Source organism: Enhydra lutris, unplaced genomic scaffold, assembly GCF_002288905.1.
Source record: "Enhydra lutris kenyoni isolate GAN:26980312 unplaced genomic scaffold, ASM228890v2 scaffoldscaffold3, whole genome shotgun sequence".
Taxonomy (NCBI): Eukaryota; Metazoa; Chordata; class Mammalia; order Carnivora; family Mustelidae; genus Enhydra; species Enhydra lutris.
In genome coordinates this window covers 43223732-43245062 of record NW_019154087.1, presented here as the reverse complement: position 1 = coordinate 43245062, position 21331 = coordinate 43223732, and the positions used below count along the sequence as shown (strand labels likewise).

General features: G+C 38.8%; 1 protein-coding gene across 2 annotated transcripts in view; it reads left to right on the top strand.

Moving 5' to 3' along the window:
• Nucleotides 1-1593: 1593 nt before the first annotated feature.
• LOC111153929 (Rho GTPase activating protein 24) overlaps nt 1594-21331 on the top strand; it is a 501171-nt gene continuing 481433 nt past the window's right edge. For both annotated transcript variants that reach the window (XM_022513262.1, XM_022513253.1), the window contains exon 1: nt 1594-1787. The gene's annotated coding sequence lies outside the window, so the exon portion shown is untranslated. The remainder of the gene's footprint in view (nt 1788-21331) is intronic.

The following is a 21331-nucleotide window of genomic DNA, read 5'->3' as shown; positions in this document are numbered from 1 at the left end:
TCTAAATTGCTTGGGGGTAATAGTTGTTAGGTCCTGAAATAGGTTACTGGTGTGATAGTTTCCTTTGTCTTTTTTAAATGTCACGATCTTGAATCATACTTATTGACACTTGTCTTCCTGAGGCTTTTGAGTTCATCAAATGGGTGCAGATTTCATTTCGGTTAATTTCATTGTTTTCTGGCTTTCATCTACAGCTGCCCATTGGCATTTACCTGCCAGGATGTAGCTGGAACACATAAGCCATATGGGTTGATAAAGGTCATGTAGTCCTACCAATTAGAAAATAAGCTACACTGCTTTTGGTTAGGGATTCCATGCACATTTTTAAAAAAGAAAATGCCAAAAGAGAGGTTTTGTTTCTCCTTACAGAAGTTAATTTGATTCATTAAAGGGTTGAGAATTCTCTAAGCCAGAAAATCAATTTTTAGTGGGCATCAGGTTGGGATGGGGCAGATCACCTAGAAGAAAGTCTCCAAGAAAGAAGATAATAGATGAAAGAAAAAAATAAGTGTCTGCATAGACTTTTATTTTTGTTGTTTCTAAATTTGCATGTGTGCTCTTCTTCCATATAATTGGAAATTCTTAATGAGAAGACTCTCATTTTGTGTCTTAAAGAAATCTAGTGATGATTTTTAATCACTCCAAACCAGAGATCTTTACAAAGCCTTTTGAAGTAATTGAGCCAGCCCTCCAGGTAACTGATTTGTAAGATGTAGATATGAAATAGGCGTTTTTGGTGGTGGAGGAGAAGGGCTTGGATCAGCAAAAATTTTACTACTCCGTCCCTTCTTTCACATTGTGCAATTCTGAGAGCTCTTAAACCAGGATAAGAGGTAAGTGTGCTTTGCGTTTTCTCTAAGGATCTAACTGAGGCATCCATCTAAATAAGCATTTCTGGGAATGCAGGTTTAGTGACCCAGGTAATTCTGATTGGAGAAATAAGATTTTACAGAAAGAGCAGAGGGAAGCAAGTAAAACCGTGTGGGGGGTTTGGCCAAAGAAATGCAGAGCTCCTGGAGGGCAGGAGACATGTATTTTCCACCCTTCTCCGCACCCAGAGCCCCAGATTTGTGACCGATAGTTATCTATGGTACACAGGTAATGCCACGAGCAATGTCAGCCGCGGAGGGACAGAGGCGGGGCGGCCTCTGTCTAGTGGCGGGGTAGCACGGCGGCTAGCTCTGTCACTCCATAACGTAGTGGTGAGACGCAGGGCCAGGACGCGGCTCCTCCCGGCCTCCCCCCAGAGTGCCGCTCGAACCTTCTGAAGCTGCCAGTTGCCAAATGAAATCTGAAACCCTGGGCTGCGTCTGAGGGCTGGCCCCGCTCAGTTGTTCCAGCCTCTTGTACTGTATATTTACACATTCACACACAATCACTCTTTCTAACTTCTGGGACTCTTTGCGCAACTGCTAGGATTTCTCAAGTGCATGTGGCACCTCAGCCCAGCTCCGGGGGAAACTGGCGGGGCTCCGGAGGGTCTCCAAGGCCCGGGGAGCTGTCAGGACTGCGGCGGGGACAGGAGAGGCTCTAGGCGTGGGCGGTGGTGGGGGGAAACACCCACAACTTTCCACCCCAGCCACAGCTCTTTTGGACGCTGAGCATTTCCTCCGAAGCCACAGCTGCGGAGCCACCAAGTGCATGGAGCGCAACACTTCCCCTTGTTGTGGGAAGTAAAGTACCGGTCCCTCCTCCCTTTTTCTTCTCCTTTTCCTTTGGCTTGTCCTGGGAGCCTTTCTCTTTTTTGGAGCAGCCGCCGTTCGCGTCTGTCGTGTGCTCCGAGCAGGGTAGGTGACGCTATGCGGGGGTGTGCTCCGGGGCCACTGCGGGAGGCTGATGTGTGACCTGGGGGTGCGGGGGGCTGCAGGCACAGCTGCCGGACACAGGGAAGGGAGCTGCTGGGGGCGAGGAGGGATCGCCCGGAATCCCGAGCTGTGCAGAGAGAGAGAGTGTGTGTGTGTGTGTGTGTGTGTGTGTGTGTGTGTGTTGGGAAAACAATGTTTTTATTTTTAAAAGGAAGAAAAGGCGTAAGCTGGTAGTGTGTGTTTCTGGCCGTAAACATAGATGGAATTAATAAAAATCGTGCAGTTCAGCTCTCTTACTATCCATCCTTCCTTCTCCATCCAGCCCCCCACCCCACCCCTCCCTCTCTGTTTCCGCTAGTGTCTTATGAGAGTTTCCTAGATGAGAGGCACACAGAGGTAGATTTTAATAATGAACTCTTTTAGTGCCAATGTAAAATAATAGGGAATCTTTGGTAAATTCTAAGCCACCCAAAAGATTTTGTTTAGATTTAAAAAAAATAATAACTTTTTGAAGACATTATCCATCCTCTCTTCAGTATAAATAGGTAATATGTTGTCATTAAAAATATAGCATGGACTATATTTATTTTATAAGTCCCAAAATTGAAGGGGAGATATTGCTCATCGAGTAATATTTCTTAGAGATATTAGGTTTTCAATATCAACTAGTAATAGGGAACCCAGATTCCCTATATGTAGTCTATTTCTATTTAATTCATTTGAATTAAAAGATAATCTCCAGACTATTTGTGTTTTTGTTACTCTCTTTTTTGTTACTCTCTTTTGTTACTCTCTTTTTTTTAACCTTAGCAAGACATCATCATTTCATCTCTTTCTAAAAAGAGGAAATACATAAATCATGCTAGGTATTTTAAATATAAAAGTTGTAAGGGGTTTGCTTATGCATAAGTAAAACAATGTGTGTTGCTGTGTCTACTAAGGAAGACAAATTAATTGAAATCTGGGGATATTTACAGTACAGTTAAGAGCTTTACTCAATTACTGAGAAGAAGATGGACAGACAGATTAAATACAAACAATCTGTCCCCTGATTCTAATTAGAACTCAAAACCAACCCTTAAGGGCAAGAATGGAAGTTGGTATTAAGCTGGGCATCATAAAACACAGAGAATTAATACATTAGAAAAAAACAGAAAACAAGTATAAAGCCACATCAGACTCGTTAAGATCTCGCTCTCCTTTTTAAATTTCTTAATGCTTCCTCTTCTCTGGGGACATTTCAACTTCTAAGGGAGCTCAATAATACAATTCCCTTTTTTGTCTTTCTTGAGTGCCCGATCTTTAGGTAAGAAGTCAAGGAATCTGTTCTTTAGATCCATTACTGAATTGTCAGAGAATTCACCTTAGACATCTTGGGGGACTGAATTATTGGCAAAACTTGAAAAAAAATAACATTTTCTTTCCACTTAAAGGAGCTATGTTCTTAGGGGGAAGACCTGTAAGTGGGAATAAGAGATAAACTATGAGTTTTTCAGATCTGGAATTTAGTTTGAATTATGTGTAAGGAATACACAACTAGTGTGATAAAAAGGAGAATTGGTAATTTTTTTTTTCTACATCTGAAAGGCTGTTGAAACTCACTCTGTTCTTGGCTTTCAACTGTATTATTTTGTTATATTACTTAATTTCAGGGATTTGGGATTGAGAGGTTGATGGTTTCTGAGTAATATTCTTTTGTGCTGTGCGTTCTGGTGAATTTGAATCATTTTGAAAATACAACCTGATAGTAAGTGAAGAAAATCTAAGTGCTCAAGAAAAAAAAAATCACTGAAGGAGAAATAGCAGGGTGCCCTTCCAGACAAGAGTATAAGCTTTAAAGTATAAAAGAAAAAGTGTTCTGGACTTAAATCTCCAGTGAGATCCTTTCACGTTTCACTTGGTATAGTAATGGCCAAAGCTCTGAGAATTTTTACTGGTCAGGGCTTTATTTACTGTGTGATCTTGGACTCTCTAGGATGGAGGGTGGGGGTAAGGGAAAGGGCAAGAAGGGTAAGGAATGTGCAACAGGTGGTGATAAGTGTTTTGAGTCTGATTACTTTGCTGCCTTGGCCAAAGCCGAGTTGGTGTTTACCAACAGTGCCTTAGTAGTTTTGTTGTGACCTTCTGGCCCATTCAAGTCTCAATTAGTGTCTGGGTTGGTTTCGTAGGGCTAAGAGCCAGCAGAATTGCTTCAAAATCCAGGTTATGCATTTTGTTTCTGTTTTCAGTGCTCGAAGGGCTGTAGGATCATCTTATTACCTGTAGTTATTTTCCTATGGTATTTTCTGGCTGGTAGTAAAGGGCTGTTTCCTGGTGAGTTGAGCTTATGTAATGTTGATCGCTTCTTTCTGCTATGTGTCGATTTTCAGTAAAGGTGAGCGCTTCGGAAAAACAAGATGGAGGAGGTGGATAGACCTTGGCTTGGAGGCCCATGGAAGGCATAGCCCCTCAGTTAGTCATACTTGGGTTTGGAGGAGGTTGATGATAACAAGGCATCCATTCCACAATGATCACATTTTCCTGAGGAAAAAAAAACCCTGAGATTTAAAATCCAAAGATGCTTGTTTACTCTTAAATCCATGGCTAAAGGACTAACATTTCTCTCAGACGGAGAAGGGCATTTAAAAATAAAATTGTAAATCGTCAACTTTGCCATGAAGTTAATGCTCTTCATGTGAAGAGTTCAAGCCTCAGACTGAGTCTTGAAAAGGTCACCCATCTTGTTTTGCTACTCGATCTCAAACTTTGTAAGTTGATGGTGGTTTCAGTGGCTAAGTAGAAGCACATTTGGAAGTGGGGGGGATAGTTCTGATGAGTTTCAAGGAATGTTCAGTTTTCAGAGGTTATTGTGCATATGTGTGTTTTAAGCAGCATCTACAGCCAACCATGGCATTGCTACAATTAATCTTTATACAGGACAGATCTAGTTGTATCAATCCCTTGTTCTAAAACCGTTGATGGATCCTGGGATCCCAATTATCCTACAACAGTAACTCTAAACTCTTTAGTAGAGTGACAAAAAGCTTTTCAAAGCCTTTCTTTTTTAGCTTCTTCTTCCTGCCCAAGGGCTCCTCATTGTTCTCCCTTCTGATTTTTTGCTCATGGATTTACATTCTCCAGGAATTCCCTTTGCCTGGAAAGTCCCGCTTGATTCTTGGTGATGCACTTCAACTGGAACTTTCTCTGGGAGAATTTACCCAATTCTATGCAGGAAAGAGAAATCATTTCAACTTGTGTGCTTCAATGGTGCTTTGAACTTACTTTGAATAATTATTTTGAAAAATTTTTATTAAAATATTATCACCAACCAAATGTAGTGAGTTCCTTACCAGTCATATTGGTGGTAGAGGACCTACCTGCATCCTTGTGCCCAGTCCAGTTTCTGAAACATATAGTAGATACGTGTTAATGTTTCCTTAATAAATGGGCAAAGTGATGAATGAATAAAGTACTGGTGGACTCCAATTTATGCATAGAGTTTTTTCCCCAAGTGTCCCATTTGAAAAATATCTATTTGGACTCAAGATTTCATTTTCACCCATAAGTAACAATGCTACAAAATATAATTTGCTTTCTAGACCAGCCCACACATGTTTATTTAATTCCTATAATAGATGAAATTTGTACTTTTGAAATGATAAAGTGAAAGCAAAGCAAAACAAAAAATGGAATCACCTTTTTCTTTTGAAAAAATAAAAGGTACACTTGAGTTTAAAGATAATAGAAATAGTTCTAATGGATACACATTTCTCACAATTGTTTTTTATATTATACTATAAAATCTGTAATCTATCAAATCCCAGTGGGAGGTCCTGGGTTTGTCTGTGAGGAGTAATAATGGAGTTAAATTTAGAGATTCTGCTGCCTGTGGATGGGCAATCATTTTAATTAATCAAACAAAATAGGAATACTAATTTTGGATATTTAATAATTATCTTGAGTGCTAGTGCTTGAAGGAAGTTGGATTTAATTAAAGGAGAATGCGGAGGTGGATGGAGAGGAGGAAATTCAGAGGGACATCTTTTCTCATGTTACTGATTTTTTACTATATGGATTTTCTTTTAATCTCATTTGGGCACTTAGATCAAACTCAAAGATTCTTCTGGAAAAAAACTGGTCTTACTCTATGGTTATTTCTGCTGCCTGACCTAAAGAAGGGGATTGCTCTCCATTTGAACTGAAATACAAATGGGCTTCATTACATTTTCAGAGCAGTGATGGTTCTGGCACTTGTGTGCTTCTACCGTTTGGCACATAGATAATTTTTCAATCAAAGAACCATCATGCTTGTGTTTTGGTCACCAGCGGGGGACCCCAAACTCAAATTGTTCCTGTTGTAGCATCTCTTAGAAAGAGTGGAAGAGCAAGCACTGATATTTAAGAGTAAGAGTCTACTCAGTTTTCTAAATCTTCCATGCATTTTTATCAAATCCTATGACCAGAAGCTTACCTATCCCATTCACTTGACAACAAATTTTTGTTATGTTGTCCTCATCAAACCGTGCTCTAATGCAGTGCCCTAGATTTTACTGAGTCAACATAAAAGAGATAGGATGCGTGGAATATATCGTGACATTTTTTGTTACATATTTCGATATTTCTTACATGAAGATCTCCATAAATTCATTTTTGCTTTTACTGCTTTAAAAAGTGTGCTTCTTCTGATTAACTTGTATCTTCTGTTAGAAGAAAGGAGACTAAGAAATCACCATGTTTCCCAGTTTGGCCTGTCACTCAAGAAGCTCAGAGCTAAATCTGATGCTTAGTTGTCCCCTAGTCAAGTTCTTCTTATGATGCATCCTTTTATGCACCTATCATTCCATACCCTTTAACTAAGTTAACTCAAATCCATTATGGAAATAGATTGAATTACCTTCATTTTGTATAGTTTTTACTCTTTTTAGACATGTAGTTAAATATTTATAAATCTCTATCTTGTAACTTCAGTTTAGTATTTTAAGCCAACAATTTTTCCAGGTGTTTTTTTTTTCTTTTTTTTTTTTTTTTTTTTTTGTGGTTCCTAGAAACATTTGAATACTGTTTTTATAATCTCTGATGGATAAAATAAACTCACCCTAAATGTTACATTTCTTGAAAAACTAAGGAGTCATGTCTGAATAATTTTGAAAATAGATATTTAAGATCAAACATGGGTATTTTTTTCAATACATGTATCACAAATGAATACCAGGTTTTCCCTTGGGGATATTTCTGAGAAACAGAAAACTTTCTTTTTGTTATAGATGAAATCTGTCAGTAAATTGAGACTTATTCCCATAATTCAGGTTGTTTTCTGCCCACCACATTGAGTTTTCAGAAAACAAAGTAATTTTTCAAGTTTCCTGGCGGGATGAAAATAGCTGTCATTTTGTCTTGAAAGTTTTTTTTTTTTTCTTTCTTTGAGTCTCACAGACTCTCATAATGATAGTCACTCTAATGAATTAAGTACCTACTAAGTACTCCACAAGATTCTTTTACATATATGACTTGTAATTCTTGAAGTAGTTAGAAGTCATGAATAATTCCAGCAATAATATCTGTTCTCTCTAATTCAGGTATTATTATTCCCATTACATGAGAATGTTTAGGCTTAGAGAGATAAAGAAACTCACCTAAGGTAACTTAGAAGTGATAGAGAGTCAAGAGCAAAAACTATGTCTGCCTAAGTCTGGATAGCTGGCTATTTTTACTATATTATCTCCCTCTTGGTCTTCTTCTCTTCAATTATTAATTTTAAAGTCATAAAAATCTGTGTGTTTTAGAAGTTTGATGTACAGTACAGACCCTGGTCTCAACATGGTCTCCATGAACTGGTTTTGGAAATTTCTTATGGCTCTTTCAGGTGACAGTATTCTTGTGCTGATTTGGGACCCCTGGGGTTGGTTACCACTACGAAGGTTGTCCTATGAGAGAAGAGACTTTAGCCACCTCAGACTATTAACTGAATCAATCTGTAGTGATCAACCTGGTCAGAGAATTTTCTGGTGAGAAGTAAATAGAAAAGGTATGATCGATGATGTTTTAGTTATCTGTCCCCATGACTTAATTCCCGTATATGGAATGTATACCTCAGGAACTCTGTGACCAAGAGGTGAAGGTGGAGGAAGGGGAAGATGCAAGTGGTCAGTGGTCTGAGGGCTAGAGACCCAACTTAGGAAAGCTGAAATGTAGCAGGAGAGGGTGATTTTTCTGGAGGGAGCAACTATGAAGGGGAGAAAAGTTGAGTTGGTGGTAGTACTTACTGGTCACACAAAAGTGAAATGAGCAACAAAGGAAGTGATTCCCAAGCCAGTCTTTCTCAAGGAAGGACATTCACTATAGGAATTGTTGAAATGCATCTCACTCCTCTTTGCAAGACTCAAAAAAGACTTCTCCATCCTTCTTGAGGGGTCATCTTTGATTGTATCATTGTTTCCCATACAATGGTTTAAAAATGTCTCATATGAAGGAACTTGGTAGCAAGAAAAGATGAGCCAGAGAAGTCGAGAGAGCCTGATGTTATCTTGTTGCACTATGTTTCATAAACCTAGAATTTAGCTACATGAGTACCACCTTCAGAGTTTCATTTGGTATCCAAATCCCATTATGGTTTATCTGTTACTATAAAATAGTCAATGCAGTGTTGATGATTTTATATAAAGGCATCTATGGGGTATACAAAAGGCCTCTGCCTTCTCACAATTGTGATTTGCTGATTAATGACTTCATCTTTTGGTAACAACTTAAAATTTCATCATGGAATAACTTTTCTGTATCTTTGGGTTTAGGTTCAAGTTGGCAGATTCCATGGTGGAGCATTGGTTTTTGGTCCCTAAAGACAGGCAAAATCCCCAAGGAATTGTCTGGTTGAGGAGTTCTGAGAACTTCTACACAACAGATGGAACTGCCAGAAAGGATGAATGGGAGAAGGAACATAGTAAGGTCATAGGATAACCTGATATCCTCAGAAGGCAACGAAATAAGAGAAAGAGCAAATCCAGAGACAACACTGGGAATTAGACACAAATGGAAGGGAGGCTGTGTATGGTATGGCACCTGAGCATTTGGTGTCTGTCTAATAATAGATAACAATTATTGAAGCCTTACTATGTGCTTAATTATGCCAAACCCTTGTCATGGGTCATCATCCCTTTTAATCCTCACAGCTCCCATGTGGGCAGGCCCTATTATTATTGCTCTTTTATAGATGGGAAAACTGAAACTTAGAGAGGCTTAATAACTTTTACCAAAATCACACAGCTAAGTAGTAGATCTGGGATTCAAAACTGAAACATCTCACTCTAAGGCAACAATCTTTGTCATTATGCTCTAGAATTAGGCCTCTGTTCCAACATGGCTCTGATGTGCACAAACCTTGTGACCTTGGGCAAGTTGTGTTAATCTTCTTGAACCAGATTTCCTCTCTGTGAATACGGGCATTTAATAATACCCACTTCAAAACGTTATCATGGTTTTTTAATTTATGGAGTGGGAAATGCTTGTAAAGAGACTGGAAAGGTATCTGGCAACTGATATCAATGCATGTTAACAGTTATTATTATTAAATTAAATGATGAACATGGGACTCCTGAGCAGTACTTTTCAAGCAGGGGTTCTTGATCAATCAGTGTTCATGAAATCAAATTCTTTTTAAATGAAAAGGAATAGAAAAAGATGGAATGGAATGGGAAAAAAAATCAGGTTTTGTCATATATAGTAAAAGGAAGAATTATATCATACGTTTTAATGTCCGTTTTGTGTATATGCGCATCTCACACATTGGGTAAAAATGAAAAAAATATATGTTTCTGATTATTAACTGTCCAAAAAAAGGTATTTAAAAAAATCATTTAAAGTAACATTTTTCAAAGTATGGTCCAGGAACCAGTAGTGTCAGTTTCACCGGGAACTTGTTAGAAATGCAAATTATTGAGCCCCACCTGCACCCATTCATGTATGTTTTAACAAGCACTCCAGGTGATTAAGGACAATTATGTATTCAAAAGTGGTATTTGGAATTCATGAAAAAATTAGATAAGGCTATATGTAAATTATTTAAGACTAGTTAAGAGCACATGTTGTATTATATTGACTAAGAATTTAAATTTTCCGCAGAATGCCAGCTTGTGCTGTGTGACTTGTTTTCTGTACCTGTTTCCCCATTTTTTTCTATGCTGCCTGCTCACAGCACAGGTGTGTAAGTCCCATAGATCCTGTGCTTTCTTCTAGCCCTATAAGATTAAAAGTTAAAATTCTTTGTAAGTAGCTCTGAGCCCTGAATATTTAGGTTGTGTTCAGTTTGAACTGTTTTAATGATAATAGTCCAGATGCTTAACAGCTGCAAAATTAGGAATTAAATTAAGAACTCATAAAACTGCACTCAACATTTTACTAATGGAAATATTTATTTTGAAAAGCACATGCAAACGAGAAGACACTGACAATCTCCTTAATGTAAAACTAATACTGATGATAAAAAAACCGTTTTGGCAAAAATGAAAGTGATATAAATTTTTATCCTGGAATATTTTCCCCTTCTAAGGAAACAGTGAAGGTGTTTAAGATATTTATGTATTGTATGACATTACTGTTAAGAGAGAGTGGATGCTATTGCATTGACTGGTCTTTATTCATTATGGTGTTTAATGTAATTTATTGTTGTATTTGGTTTTCAGTCAGAGGGTGTGTTTGCTCTAAGACTTAAAAATATACTCTTTGAAGACACAGCATCCAAATTCACTAGAAAAGACCTGAGGACTTACTTTGACATAAAAAAAAAAAAAAGAGGGGGAGCTCCTGGGTGGCTCAGTCAGTTAAGTGTCTGCCTTTGGCTCAGGTCATGATCCAGGAGTCCTGGGATCCAGCCCCGCATAGGGCTCCCTGCTCAGTAGGGAGCCGGCTTCTCCCTTGCCCTCTGACCCTCCCTGCTGCTTGTGCTTTCTCTGTCTCTCCCTCTTGCTCTCATTCTGAAATAAATAAATAAAAGTTTCTGAAAAAACAAATATTCCTTTGGATTTTTTAAAATTCATTTAAAAATTGTTTTCCCTTGGATTTTTTAAAAGTAGCTTTTCAGTGGGTATCTATTAGCATTTTAAGTGTTTAGTGATGTGTGAAAATATTTTTCAGGACAAAAGTATCAGGAAAAATGAAAGTTTCCTTTCTGGCTCACCACAGGTGAAATCTCATGTTTGACAGTAGCTTGAGAGGTATTTCCAAAGATCCTGTCCTGCTTTGCATTCTGTGGTTGGAGAGGAGTGGAAGTGGAAGAAAAGGAGGAGGTTGTGGGCTGGATCGTGCTTCTGGTAGTAATTAGCATCTGTGAACTCAGGCAAATCATGTCGTTTTTCTGGACTTTAGTCTCCTTCTCGGTAAAATAAAGGTCTTGTAATAAATACTTTCTAAGGTTGATCCAGCCCTGAAGAAGTTTCTGTTGCTAAACAGTCATGTGTTTCTTTTGAGCAATTTTGGTAAGAATATGGCTACGTGTCTACATTGGCAGGGCTTAAAAATATGTTTGACTTTATGGAGGAGTGAGGATCTGGAAGCCTTACAGATTGATTACTTGACAAAATTTAGCTTGACCTTGACCTTGACACATTTCATATACCAAGGAGTTAGTTTTCATCAGCTGTGGGGTTGGGGGGATAGGTGATACCACTCACCAGGTGGCATTTGAGAATGTCTGAGGGTGTTCTCAGTCATCCCCAAAATGGGGTGAACTGGTATTTAGTGCCCAGGGGTCAAAAGTGCCACACATCTTGTAATGTGTGGGCCAATCCCTCACTACAAAGAAGCTTTCCTCCCAGGATGGCAAGAACATTCCCATCAGGAACCAGCAAATAAGTTAAAGGATTCATCTTTAACTCCATTATTTTATGAAATCATCTGGGAAATTGGAAGTGAAGTTGTACACTTTCTGTGGGTTCAGTACCACAAATGCAAACAGTATCTATTCTTGGATGACAACTGGTGTTTATGATGCATGGGAGAGAATAGTCTCCAGCTCCCTGCACTATATATTGACTATGCAGTAAGAAAAGCAGTGAGAAAGCCCAGCTTTGTTAGTATGGTGTGCAAATATAACTTGAAAACATACTAGGAATAGTTGCTTTGAGTATGAAGTTGCTAGTTTCCTCATGACAGCCATATTTTTTAATGAAATGGCTTATAGAAGTTTCCATTCAATACAAGCAGACATTTCTTGGGTCCAAATAAATGTTCTGAAGAAGGCAATAAAGGCATAGATCTGATTCTTCATGATGAGAAATACCACCTGCCTAACAGTTCTATACATGACGATGCGTGACACGAGCTCTTCTTACTCACCCTCCGGCCGCTTCAGTCCTTGGGTTGGCCTCGCCATATTCTAGGGCAGGTTAAGGATGGAATCCATTTAGCAAGAGTGACTCATCCAGGGCAACCTCCAGAACTTTGGTAATGTTTTCAAATTTGATGTGAACTTTGCTTTGGAATCCCTTAAGTCACAGGATCAGTTTATTAAAATTATTCATCTTTTTAATCTTCTTGCACTTGACAAGTCCCTGGTTTGTTAATGTGATCTGTATACTTTTAAACTAATACTTTATCTTCAGCTCTTAGACACTGTGAATAGAGAAGGAGTTGGATGGATAAAACTGTTGTCGAGCAAACCGAAGCCGACCTATTATTTTCCAGGAATGAAAGGGAACCCCTGCTTTTCCTTTCTTTTGTCAACCTGGGACTTAATACCTATAGGAGAAGGGGGAAAGGGAAGTGAAGTTGAAATGTGTAACTTTTCTTTTCCCATAAATTTGGTAAATTAGATTTCAAGAGAAGACTAAAATTACAGAATTGAAAAAAAAAAACACCTTTTCGGTTACCTTTCATGCTCATTATCCATGCTAGGCCTCCATGATTAACAAAAGTTACATGCTACATTCCCCTTGGAATGAATTTTTTGGACATCAGAACAAAAACCCACTTAGCAAACAGCTATAACCATTCTACCTCAATTTGATATAGAAAATGAGTTTAAAGTGATGTAGATGATTTGGGGTTTTCCCAGAATATAGAGTCAGGGATGCCTGGGTGGCTCAGTTGGTCAAGCGGCTGCCTTCAGCTCAGTCCCACCGCCCTGGGATCGAGCCCCACATCGGGCTCCTTGCTCACTGGGGAGCCTACTTCTCCCTTTCCCTCTGCTTGATCCTCTGCCTGCTTGTGTTCTCTCTCTCTCTGTCAAAGAAATAAAATTAAAAAAAAAAAAAAAAGATCATAGAGTCAGGACAAGGCAGATGAGGCTCTTGGGTTTTGGGGACCAGTTTCCCTACCCCACTGCCCTATTCCCCAGAGGCCCTCCTCACCTTGAGTTCTCTGAGACAACTAGCTACCAATGCTAGCCTAAGGCAGCCAATGCATATAATGAACTACTTCCTGTGTTCTGCAAGAAGAAAGGGACTAGTTAAATAACATCTGACAAAATTGAGAAAAGAGTCACTCATGATTTTTGGTGTTCAGTTGTTCAGGTGTGGAATTGTGGCTGAGAAAAGAACAAGTGAATATGTAATTCCAATTTTCAAAAGCATTTTTACTGAGCCCACATTCACCCCTAAAGGTGGCTGGAAAATATACCACGTTAAAATCAAGGTGTAACTTATAATATTTTCTGGTTTTAGTTACATTTTAAAACTAATTCTTTGTGATGGTATTAATTACATTGAACCCATTTAATATGAATGTTCTCAACACACGGTAGAGTCTCATTTGATTCAGTCCTCAAACCACACTACAGTTGCACATTCTTCTCTTACAATATGCTGTTCATATTTTTGAGGAACGATGACATAAGTAAGCCTGATGATATTAAATAGCTAAAGGATTTCATGCAGCAAACAAAACCAAGAATTAACAAAAACCTGGTTAATCTCTTTAAGTGCTGCCTTACGGAGTCAGATAATCACAGAAGGTGAGAAAATGGGATGGGGGAGCTGGAGAAGAGGCTTCAGCTCACGGCAACTGCTGTGTAAAGCTGAGAAACAGGGAGCCTTCTTTCTGTGCCTTGCTTTTATTATCTCTCTGTTTGCGGTCCCATCCTCTACTGTTTAATTTGTGGAACATTCCAGGGAGTATCCTTAGCTTCCCTGACGTGAGTCTGTGACCGGGGCTTGAAGGCTCTGAAGGACTCCTTCGGAAACAGGGGAGGACAAATAGAGCAAGCTGGCTGGGTAGCCCTTGGCTCAGCTGGTTGAGACGGACTTTTCCGTGGGAGCAGGTGAGACCTTCGTGCCACTGAGCCATGGGGTACCAATGCCTGCCTCCTCATGCAGCTTTGCAGGCAGTTCTAAAGAGTGTAGGATGCCATCTCAGAGAAGTGGGGGTTACTGCTGTATCTCAAAAGAGAGAATGCACTAAATGCTTGGACTTCCTTCACCCCTTTGCATGAGGCTCTGTGGTATTACATCTGGGACTTTGCTTCTAATATATTTATTTTCAAGCAAGAATAGCACATTAGTGGCTAGGGATAGTTCTTATTTGTTTCGCAAAGAACCCTCTGAACAAATGCATAACAATAATAGTAGTGGCATACTTTTTGCTGCTGTTTTCTGTTTGTTTGATGGAATAAAGGTTTTGTTAATGTCTTAGAGCCACTAAATAAAACAAAATTATATTGAACTATTTGGTGGAAATGCCAAGCAATTAGTGCAAGTTATCATTAATGAACTGTATTATTAATGCGAAATGCTAACCTAATTCAGAAAGAGTAAATGATATGTAAAGGTCGAATTACCATGAGCCTGGAAGGGGCTGGGAGGGAGGGTAGGTTTAAAGAGACAGAGAATAAGTAAATACACATGTGAGGTTAAGGTGGAACGGATTGGAACTGCTGGTGATGTTTCCTAGGAGTCTGGGACGTGCTGAGTTAGAGCTGGTGCTGCTGTTCGTCAAGGTTGTCAGGGAACAGACTGCTTAAGGGATTGGAGATTGATTCCCGATACCGGTGTTGGCCCATAAATGGTAACCAGAATAATTAGGACTGTGTTTACAGACTTGGGGACAGGCAGCAAAAGCCCCTGGTAACTTACTTCTAATGGACCAAGTTAAATTTTTATCTTAAATCTGAGTTTTGAGTTGGAACAAAGGTATTAGCTGGTTTTTCTTGAGTTGGTTGTTGTTGGTTGTTGAGTTGGTTGAGTTGGCTTTCTGTTATGCCATTGTGAAGTTTCCAGAGAACTCTCTTAAGAATGCATTCACGTAGGAATCCCTCCATCTGCCTGCTTTCTGAAAGACTGAATTCGGTGCCGTGGGTGATTTTAATCAGAGGCAGGGAAGCACTATTATTTTTTGACTTTATTAAGAACTATAGTAAACAATTCAGCCATAGGATGTTTGTTTGGCAGTTTTGGGGAAGTTATTAACCTGGCAGCCCAACTCCTCTTCCAATAGTACCCTTACCCCTGTGGTCTGGGTGTAGCAATTTGTTTATGGTAAATAGGGGGCCACTAACTAGGAGTCCACAGCTTATTTGAAAAAACTTTTTTTTTTTCAAAATGAAACTTGTGTGACGTGATAGTATAAAATTCTTCATTACTGTGTAACTTATTAATGAATTCTTCCCCATAGAGACCATCTGATAGAATTTGTAGTCTCAGATATTTTAATCTTTATGTTTTTAGTCTAACCCAAATGCTTCTTTCTGCAGACTACAGTTTACCTTTTGTTAATAGATTTGTTTATTTTAACACTCTTCTGATATTCAAGCATGGTTGACTTTTATTTTTTCATTTATGAGTGGTATTTATAAGATTTGGTACAAGACTTGGTATTCTGAGTTGATCAATTATCCTATTATCCTTGCTTTATTCTCTTCAAGGTTTTGACTAAATTGGGCATGATATTAAATGTCTTATGCTTTATCACATAAAACAATGCTTTCTTAGACTAATTTTAAGTTCATAATGTTCTCATAATTAATGACTTTTTGGATTACAATTGTTTATTTTTTAGTTTATTGATGGTTAGTATGGTACATTTCTTCCATTTAAAGTGAAGCTTTAGGAAAAAACAGTTTTGTTCTCTCTCATTTCTTCTATTCTTTTTTCCTGTTTAACTATAAGTATCAGATTCATAAAATATGGCACAAAAAAAGAAATGGAAACCCATCTCTTCTGCTATTAACTGCCACTTACTGGTCTGTGACTTTTTTTTTTTTAAAGATTTTTATTTATTTATTTGACAGAGAGATCACAAGCAGGCAGAGAGGCAGGCAGAGAGAGAGAGGAGGAAGCAGGCTCCCTGCTGAGCAGAGAGCCCGATGCGATGCGGGGCTCAATCCCAGGACTCTGAGATCATGACCTGAGCCGAAGGCAGCGGCTTAACCCACTGAGCCACCCAGGCGCCCCTGGTCTGTGACTTTTTTACTCATTTAATATTAATAAGTCAACCAGGCTTTCTTTCAGTTCAGATGTTATCTAGAGATCACCAGGATTCCTGGAATCTGTTCACACCCACCTGGCTGTGTGGAAACCAGACTGACGAGAGCAGTGGTGGTGGGCAAGGGTCCCGAGAGGAATTCTGAGTGGGTTAGGTACTTACTGGGGTCTTGGAAGCACTGGTTTTCATCTGCACTTTGGCTATGACTCTATGCTTGCTTCTTGGTTCAAGGAAGACCCTGGCCAGAGTGCATTGCCAACTAGCAGACCAAGGACTTTGTCTTGTGATGGCAGCCTTCAACACCTCTGGGTGTCCCTAAGGCCATTTCAGAAGAATGAACCTTAAAGTTCCCTTAGAAGTTTCAGCTATCTCACACTATGAGTTCTAGCGCGTCTGACATTGTGGGGAGCAGATGACAGCCCCACATCAACAGCCCTTTCCTCTTGCTTCAAATGAAAGAAAAGAGAGAGGCAATCCAAGAAACAGATTCTTAACTGTAGCAAACTGGTGGTTCCCAGAAGGGAAGTGGGTGGGGGGATGCGTAAAATAGGTGATGGGGATTAAGGAGGGCACTGGTGATGAGTACTGAGTATTGAATGGAAGTGTTGAATCACTACGTTGTGCAACTGAAACGTATATAACACTGTATGTTAACTATACTGGAATGAAAATAGAAACTTAAGGGAAAAAAATAAATGATACAAGATTACTTTTTATTTCTAAATATCTTCCATATTGATCTAAGTCTCTCACAAATGAAACAAAATAGTAGAAAACAGCCTCCACCCCCCCCCAGGTTTTTCTGAGTATAATAAGGAAATTTCATGAGAAGCCTCAGGATAAGGAGAGACCTAAGCCAGAAATAGACACTGCACCTGACAAGCCATTTTGTCTTTCCAGAAAATGAGGCCTGTAAACTGTAGGGTATCACAGTCTCTTTCCCTGCTTTGTTTCTGGGTTTCAGTGAAGAGGGAAGGGAGCTAGAAGGGATGGAGGGGTTGATAGGAGATGCTAAAAAAGAGAAATAGCCCAAATCAAGTAGTAGCTGAGTACTTATTAATCTAGAATGATCAGATATGAAGGCAAATTGACTTCTATTAGAATGTCGATTTTTTAAAAAGATTTTATTTATTTATTTGACAGACAGAGATCACAAGTAGGCAGAGAAGCAGGCAGAGAGAGAGGAGGAAGCAGGCTCCCTGCTGAGCAGAGAGCCCAATGATCCCAAAACCCTGGCTGGGATCATGACCTGAGCCGAAGGCAGAGGCTTTAACCCACTGAGCCACCCAGGTGCCCCAGAATGTCGATTTTTAATAGTGTGTCTGAAGTTAGTGCCCCATAATGTGATAGGTTTTACAAGCATTTCTCATGCTCAGATAGAGGTATGATAGCGACTCAGTGCTCAGGTTTCTCTCCTTAGCTGTAAGTGGTGAATGTCAGCATTATTTCTCTTGGCTGGAGAAAGACAATTTTAATCCTTTAATAGTACTGTTTATTTTATATATGTTTGCATCTCATTTTGATTTGGTAGCTCCTAAACCCTGGGGAACGTATGAAGTAGTTAGATTACTGTTATTCTTGTGAGATTCTGATCTTTTATTTTAAATAGCAGAGTGAACTCTTTCTTTAGTGAATGCATTTTCCACCATTAGTCACACTTAGTGGTTACAAAGTTCTGTTTTCTTCTATACAGATGCCAGCATTTTTGTAACTTCTTGCCTAATGGAGGGTGCATGTTGAAAGTTACTGGGAGCCATGAAAAGGAAGAGACCACAGGTGTTTATTTACTGTGGGTAAATAAGAGAGTCATTGATATGGTATCATCACCCTCCTCTGCAGGAATTTAGAAGGCTTTTGGTTGCATGTGCCTTGCTGGCTTAGCAGATGAAAAACAAGACCAGCTTGTGCATATCACCAGTGACAGGGCCACCAAGCAGCAGAAATAAGACCATCACAACCACTGTTGATTTGTGCATGGGAATCCTTGGTATGGTGGGAATGTTTATTTGTTTACTTTTCATAACCTAAAGTAAAGGACTCCTTCCTTGAAGAAATCTATCTCCCCTCTGGCTTTTGAGAATATTGTAATCTTTTGCATGGTTTGTTCATCACCTTTTGACCATAAGCATATGTCATGTCATATTAGACAGGTTTCAAGGTCAACAACAGATAAATAAAAATGGCACACCACAATGTGAAGGCAAGCATACCTCAGCTCCAGGGTCTATTCAGTTGTAATAATAAACAAGCACAGCCTTAGGTGCTCCATGGTTCATCACATTTTTCTGTGAGTTTTGCAGACTCCTAGCTATAGACATTAGCTCCCATATTTTTGTCACAAGTTGAAGGCCTTTAGGAAAATTGATATTACCCTGTGTCTTTGGTGGAAGTTTATTCTTTCTGGGAAAAGTCTAACCTACAAAACAGAGAGGGATGAATATGAGATTTATGGATGGAAAAAGAAGGAATGAAGTCGTTTTCTAAAGTTCAGAAGTGGACAGGGAAGGAAGTCCTCTCAGGCGGAGGTAAACCCATGTGCAGAGAAATAATGCTGTGATGACAATATTAGGAGAATTTTGGTGAATGCCCAGGAGTTTAGGATGAATTTGGACACTCTTGATTAAAAAGAAGGAAAGGAGTGAAGACATGTGAAAGGGTTGAAAAAACTAAACTTGGTGACTAATGAATGGAAGGAGGTTAGAGAGAAGGAGATTGGAAAGACCCTACCCCGCTGAGCTTATTAGTCATGGATGTTAGAGACTACCTCTCGTTCTGCCCCATCCATTTCTGAATAGTCCGATCAGGGTATTCAATCATGTGCTTTTGTGAAGCCTAAAAATACAGTTTCATGCCTCAGCTCTGTCAGTCATAAGAGCAACTTTGGAGAAATGACTTCTGTGGGTATTAAATCCTGGAAAAGAACATTTACTTCTCAGAGATTTTTAAAAGACTAATTGGAGGAGAGAAGTCATTTTGAAATAATTATATACATGCAAAATGCATTGTTGCCTACTGCTATTCATTGTCAGCAGTAAAAATATATATTTGCAAAAGCAGTTCCACTATGCCAAATTAAGAAACGCAACACCGTGTCCCCAGTTTTTTAGTTATACTGTTGGAGCAGTCGCTGCACACATCGTAGCTTTGCCATACACTTGGGTCTCCCCCAGCATTCCAATAGCTATTCCATCTTTTTAATTTCTAATCTAAACAAGAAGTAGTTATGGTTGAGTTCCTTTTCCTCTTAAGTTGGTTAATGAAAAGTGTGCATTCCTTTTATCCAAGTAAAATAAATGCATAAGCCATGAGGCAGGTTAATAGTTTGTTTTCTTTTCTTTGGTGACAGGAACAAGAAGATTTTTGTGAGGAAACAAAATACTTGTTTGCAAAGAATCAGTGTTAATGTGTCAAAGGTGACTAACATTTTGAATCTCATCCAGACCCCTACTACAGAGTCCACTTCCCCAAGAGGAGAAATCCATAGTCCTGATGCACTATCCTGGCCATAAGGGAATGAAAAGAGCAAAGAGAGTCTTTCTTCTCTAAAACCTAGGGAAAAATTAGAATCTTTAGAAATAAGGTCCTGGAATCTACCTTCTAACAAATTTCTCATGTGAGTCTGTGTGCATGAAAGTTTTAAAATATTTATTAAAATGTTTACCTCTGCCTATGGTTCTTTTATGAAAAAAAATGCAGACATGTATAACTAATAGGCACTTACATACATTCTAAAAAAATGAAAAAGACCTCAAAGAGGTCACATGGCTTTTATGTGGGAGAGAAACACCTGAAAGTCTAGAAAGCCTTTATCACTCTTTCATTTCTTCTTTTCCTCCTGGTGATAGTGATGACTCAAGGTCATATGTGGAACCATGAAAAGTTAAGGTGCATTCTTGAGGGTTCCAGTTAAAGAGAACTCCCACTTAGCTTTCACCCTTGACTGGACCCGGGGCGTGGCCCTTCCCTCACATTAGCTGCTATGACTGTCTCCCATGATCACCTCTTCAGGGAGTCCCATTGAACAACAAAGTACAAACCAAAATAAGACAAAGAAACCTATGGCTTATATTGTTGCTGAAGAAAAAATGTGGATAGAGACTGGTCCAGGTCTGTGCTCTTTACTATGGTAGCCAAGATACTGAGCATTTGCTATGGTGCAAGTCCAATGAGGAACTGAGTTTTCAATTTGTTTCTGATTTTATTTAACTTATAGCTAAGTTTCAAAACATCTTTTTGTAACTATTAAAAATAATTTAAACTATATTTGGGGAATAACTAGGTTTCTAGAAATCTTTTTGAACCATAAATTTTAAACTTAATTCCTAATACCAATCAAGTGTTTCTGATAAAAGTTGATCCTCCAAATTGAGATGTGCTGTAAGCATAAAAAACACACTGGGTTTTTAAGACTTAGTAAAAAGAATGTAAAATATCTCACTAATATTTTTAATGTTGTTTGTAGGCTGAAGTTGTTCATTTTTGGATACATTGGGTTTAAATACATAATTAAAATCAATGTCACCTGTTTCTTTTTACTTTTGCAATGTAGATAGTAGAAAATTTTATACATGGCTTTCATTGTATTTCTGTAGGACAGCACTGATTCAGATGTTTATGACAGCCCCATATTTCCATGGTATTGGGTACTGAGAAGTCTAGTGGTCCATGGTGTTAAATTTAACCATGGTTCCAATTGAGAATAAATGTATATTAGGTGATGACAGTAATTAATTATATGTCCTTAGACATGACCGCCCTATTACTAAGAATACAGATTGGTAACTAGCATACCTGGGTGGCTTTGTCCATTAGGCTCTTTTGGCTTAGGTCATGATCTCAGGGTCCTGGGATCCCTGGGCTCCCCACATGGAGTCTGCTTGAGGATGTTCTCTCTGCCCCTTCCCTGGTGCACACATGCATGCACCACATACTCTCTCTGTGTGTAACATACATACATACATATATACATAAATAAATAAATAAATAAATAGATCTAAGGGAAAAAAAAAGAATACAGATTAATAACCAAATGGGAGTTCATGCCAATCTAATAGGTATCAACTAATTGAAACAACTAGAAATATATAGGGTGAGGATGGAATAAATGTTTACCAAAATCTATTTCATTTTATCCCAGATTT